We start from the raw sequence: 6,120 nt of genomic DNA, 5'->3' as shown, positions 1-6,120 counted from the left end.
ACATAGCAGTTATGGATGGCATTGCGCTGGCCTCCAGCACCACTGTAAAGAATCTGGGAGTTATCTTTGACCAAGACATGTCCTTTCACTCCCATGTAAAACAAATTTCAAGGACTGCCTTTTTTCACCTACGTAATATCGCAAAAATCAGGCATATTTTGTCTCAAAATGATGCAGAAAAACTAGTCCATGCATTCGTAACTTCCAGGCTGGATTATTGCAATTCTTTACTATCAGGCTGCCCAAATTCGCTGCTGAATATTCTCCAGTTGCTCCAGAACGCTGCAGCACGTGTTCTGACAAAAACCAGGAAGCGAGATCATATTTCTCCAATACTCGCCACTTTGCACTGGCTCCCTGTAAAGTTTAGAATAGAGTTTAAAATTCTCCTCCTTACTTACAAAGCCATAAATGGCCAGGCACCTTCTTATCTTTGTAGCAGAACCGGCCTTTAACTGACCCCTTCTTTCCCTCCTTTTCTGGTGATACTCAAGGGAAATGGAGGTGTAAACCCGCCAACCGATTGAATTATAGACCGTCAGGTTTACCTATAATGCAATCTGATTTCGAAGAGAGACAGGAAGTCTGGTTCAGTAAACTACTTTACTCACACACTGAAGAAAGAAAGCCAAAAGGTCAACGCCTATCTCTAAATCAGGATGTCCCAAACATCCGCAAACATCAGCAAATGCTGATGGTCGTAAATCGGACATCCCTTGAAGCAACTAGTGACTCACGTTTGTGTGTTTTCCTCAACACTCCAAGATAACCAGACTTTATGTTAAACTTAACTTTTCATGTTTTCAACTTACAGGACTCGGGGTACGCATAATATTGATGTTTTTCCCGTATCTCTGACCCGAAGTATGACCAAGTTTTGATTTTAACGGTTTTATAAAAGTTTGTATGAATTGTCACCACAAAACCATACTGCCATCCAGAGTTTCCTAACCGTCAGGTTGAATATGCTTGACTTGGCACATTTATCGATAAGTAACCATAATCGTGATAATCATTTTGACAAATATAATCTGCCTCTCTTTATTCCTATCTTTATTTTTGTATTAGTTATTCATTGAATTATTATTCCTGTTGGGATAAAACTGTACCATGATTATCATTTAATGTTCTCACCCAACCATAGAAAGTGTCTAATGCATGCTGTGAACAATGTTGAAATGCCATTGAAAATTGGTCATTGAAATTATATGTGATTGACCATAGTGAGAAGCAGATGAGCCCCTCGTATGATTCTTTGATTAATTCAGCTCCATGCGGCGAGATTACACCGCGCGTCACAAAGAGTCTCACGTGATTCAATGGCCTGCCTTTCGACACGCCCCGGAGCGACCTTTAAAAACTGTGTGTAGTGCGCGATACAGTAGTAGCCTTTTAGTAGAGTTTTAATTTTGTTTTTTTTGTTCCGTCTAAGTTTTTGTTAGTTAGTTAGTTTTGGTTTTTTTCACGTCTAGTTACCCTCAGCTGAGTTCTTTTCTTTACCTTTGTCTTAAGTTTTGCACAGTCGTTTTGCTCCTTAAGTTTTCGTCTTCGAGCTACTCCAAGCCATTCCGGGTAGCGTAAATAATCTTCAGAAGACGTATTCTTATAATTTGCCGTAAACTTCAAAGTTAACTTCCTCTTTAGCCCAACGTTTTGTTTTGTTTTGTTTTCATTAGTAAGTTTAGGCAAGTAATACTAATTTTGTAGCCTTCTTCGACCGGCCATCGAAGAGACTCTTAATTTGTACTATCAGTCTAAAATAATCCGTCACGGACTCAACCGAACCAAACCCTGCGGCCAGCTGTTGATCCTTGGTCTGGTTCACAACCATCCGGAGCAGTCCATCATCTGTAACCGACCGCCAAACCAGTTCCAGAGACGCCCCGTTCCGCACCAGTTTGTCATCTTGGAGGTCTGGGCCTTCCACTAGACCACCAAGCAGATCGAGCCGCGGACGAACATCTGGAACGTCTTCGAGCCAGTTCGGAGCAGAGCACAACGGGACGCCAGCAACCAAGTAGGCACGCTAAGCGGGTTTGAATAAGAGTTGGTCCGTGAGGTTAAGATTAGGTCAATTTATCCAAATTCTCTCCATTAATCGTTCTTTCCCTTAACTCTGCGTTCGCGTCCCCATTATTCCTTTTAGACTGCCTCTCACTATCGCCAATTTATTTACCCTTGTGTTGCCATAAGTTTCTTGTGTGTTCTGTCATATCACCTCCCATCTTCTGTCTTATTATTCATGGTACATTACCCATTATCCACAATTCTGCTTAATAAATGATATTTTGATTTAAGTCCTGGTTAGACGGTGTCCTTTTGAACTGAATATTTACGATCCCTGTATCCAGAATTTACACTTCAGGTTATCAGACTGGTTTACTGTTAGTTCATTCGTTAGTATTTATCAGCGTTATAGCAGTTAATCTCTGCAGTCCTTCTTAGCTGAGGAAGGTGGTGCCCCGACATTTTATCAACGAATGCAACATCAAATTAAGGTAGTACACACTACATCTTAAAGAGCTCATAGTACCTTATTGCCCTACTCGAACACTGCGTTCCCAGAATGCAGGTCTACTTATGGTTCCTAAAGTCTCAAAAAGCAGAACAGGAGTCAGAGCATTTAGCTATCAAGCCCCTCTCCTGTGGAACCATCTTCCAGTCTTTGTCCGGGAGGCAGACACTGTCTCTACATTTAAGAGTAGGCTTAAAACTTTCCTTTTTGATAAAGCTTATAGTTAGGGCTGGCTCAGGCTTGTCCTGGACCAGCCCCTAGTTATGCTGCTATAGGATTAGACTGTCGGGGGACATCCAAAGATACACCGAGCTCCTCTGTCCTTCTGTCCCTCTCCATCCACACGCTCTCATGTCCTACCACGGCGTGTTACTAACTTAGCTCCTTCCCCGGAGTCTCTGTGCTTTGTCGTCTTGCAGGTTCCCATGGACAGTGGCTGAATCTGGATTGTGGATTTCAGCTGCATCTCCTGCCTTGGCCCTGCCTGACATCCACTGCAACTGCTACTGCTATTATTACATCCACTGTCACTGTTACTGTGACTGCATGTCTGTCTCTCTGTCTCTGTCTCTCTCTGTCTCTCTCTCTCTCTCTCTGACTGCTTTTCTGTCTGTCTGTCTGTCTGTCTGTCTGTCTGTCTGTCTGTCTGTCTGTCTGTCTGTCTCACTCTCCCTCTCTTGCTCTTCCTCTCTCACCCAACCGGTCGAGGCAGATGGCTGCCCACCCAGAGTCTGGTTCTGCTCGAGGTTTCTGCCTGTTAAAAGGAAGTTTTTCCTCGCCACTGTCGCCAAGTGCTTGCTCATGGGGGAATTGTTGGTTTCTTTGTAGATAAAAGAGCTTGGTCTGTACCAGCTCTATATGGAAAGTGTCCTAAGACAACTTCTGTTGTGATTTGGCGCTATACAAATAAAATTGAATTGAATTGAATTGAATTGAATTAAAGCAAAACATTGTAATGTCATTATTTTGTAGACGTATTTCCATACAGTGAAGTCTTTGAATCAATGAGAGCAAAAATTTCACTTTACCTTTGTTCTTCAGTTCAAGGATCTGGTTTTCACTGTTCTTCAGCCTGGTTTCACTGTTCCACAGCCTGGATTCCAAAACTCCCACTTTTTGTTTCATGATACCAAACTCTTTCAGGACCTCACACATGTCAGGAGAGCATGAGTGTTTTTTACTGACTTTTCCCATTAATACCATCCTCTGCCATAATCAGGCCACAGAACAGAGACAGAAACATTAAGATAATGAAATTCATCTTCCAAGTTGTTTCAACGTCGTCCAGTCTCCTAAACTCTTGCTGCTTTTAAGTGGTTTAAAGACAGAAGTTAATTTTTAACATCCCATTTGACATGTGGCTTTAATTACATGTTTGCTATCTCAGTGGGCACTTTTATTGGGTATGAGCTTGTCAGCTTGCGTTTCCCTGGATTTATGTCCAGGTTATAAACCAGGAAGAGATCATTTATATGATCCATTGCAAGCAGCTATTGCAAATGTTGTCCAACAGGTCACCTGTTATCATAATCCTCTGTGGATCTGCAATGTATATAGTTTGTAAAGTAAAACTTCCACCACAAATTATCGACCATATTTCACGAAACACTGAGGCCATGTGATAATATTAGTCCCATGTGAGTATTGAGTATTGTGGAGGCCGCATTGGCAATTATAATTCACAGTTCTGTCAGCATTTGGGTTCAAGTTCAGAGGGCTCATTACTCTTGTCGTTCAGGAAGCAGATGTTACACAGAGTCTTGATGTCATAACATCATATCTGGAGGATAATGTCAGTAAATTCAAGTAAAATGCGGACTATGATTATTCTGTCCCATGCGAACAGGACTTTAGCCATACAAGCTGGAGCAGTTCTTCCAACTTGCCATACACATTTTAAATGCCTGACTGAGTTGGCAGACAGTGAAATGCCTTTGACAGTTAGTAAACGTCTCTCTTCTGCTGAAGGACATTCACCTTGTTGTTGTTGAGTCCCTGCTGTGGTGTGTTTGGCCTTGTGTCTGCTTAAAGATAAGGTTTATTCCTATAGTTCTGATCCAAATGAGCACACTCAGGGGGTTCCTATTTCAAAAAATTCTCTGGAACACAGTGGTTATGCAAACAGGATATTTCAGCAATTTTCTCATGCCTCCAGTTACTTGCCACAGTTTAACTACTGGACTAAATTTATATTGTTCATGCAGTATTCTCCTGGATCTGACTTTGGATGTCCCCAGTGGCATCTTATCTCAGGTGTCTGTCAACAGGATTCTTACTTGTCAATGGCTGCGAAGATCAAATTCAGGACAGCACGCTCTCCAACAGAACCAACCTCACCCCAGATCACATATGTGCCCAGGTAGACCTCTGCCTAACAACCACCTATTTCTAGAACAACCAGACAGAAGCAGGGCTGTGACAGAAGACTCAATATTGAAGCATACAGAAAACCCATGCACAGATCAATATTTGCTTTCTGATTCTCTCTCAGCACATGCCCACAAAGACAGAAGGCAAGGAGAAGGAGCAGAAACACACCGGGGAAGCACCTAGAGCATGTGGTTACCCAAACTGGGCCTTTATCAAGACTGCAAAAAGACACAGAACAGAGCAAGTATGAAAGGACCATGAATAGAATAACATCATCATCCCTCACATTGCGAGAGCATCAGTCACAGTCATTGACACTAGTGACCCCAATGATGCACATGATCGTCAGGTGGGTCAAGGACCTGCCCATTCACACCATGACATGCCCATTAAAACCCATTGACCCATTAACACCAGCACTCATATGACCCATGATGTGACTCATATGATAGCTACGTGGGTCAATGATCATGCAAGAGGATAAATGCCTGGTACTCCCCACCAGACAGTTAGAACTGAAGAAGCCTCTTGAATGAGAGGTGAAACATCTTCTAGAACCACAACCAGGTCCAGTTGCCCTTACAGTACCAAGCACTAGAAGTACCATGACCTTGATGAATGAGAATCTTCAGAGGCGAAAATTAATGTTTTCTGTTCTGACACAGTTATGGTTTGAGTTAAAATATCCACTTTACAAGGTTAGGGAACCTCAGTCATCATGGCCACAATAATAAACTCAAGGAACAATCGTAGTCACAGTTGAAGAAAACAGGAAGTGAACACTATTCCCGTCTTCATTCCAGCAGCAAAGAGCCAGAATTCCTTCAACTTGGGGGCTATGTCACTTGAACGTAAACAAATATCACTTTTGGGAATTTGCGGCAGCAGGTGATGCTGTTCATCATCTTGGGAGGACTGTCTCATCAATGTTACTGCAGTGTGGGTGATTTGGCTGTTTGCATTGGACACAGCTGTCGACAATCTCCTCTCACTTATTGTTAATTCTATTCATCTATCTAAATTCACATTACTGCTGTAAGTACTGTAGAAGAGGGTGAAACATTATTTTATTTGGCAAAATATAAGAATTAGAAGCTGATTGATACCACCTGCTGAAATTGGGAAATTGTTTTGTGTGAGTATGTTTATTGCTATATCAGATATTACCACACTTTGGAGAGATGTGGGTGATCTACAGTAGCGTCAGTGATACTCCTGTGATAATTGTGTCACAT

This window comes from Chaetodon trifascialis, chromosome 23 (genome assembly GCF_039877785.1).
Source record: "Chaetodon trifascialis isolate fChaTrf1 chromosome 23, fChaTrf1.hap1, whole genome shotgun sequence".
Classification (NCBI taxonomy): Eukaryota; Metazoa; Chordata; class Actinopteri; order Chaetodontiformes; family Chaetodontidae; genus Chaetodon; species Chaetodon trifascialis.
This window is presented reverse-complemented; position numbering follows the sequence as displayed.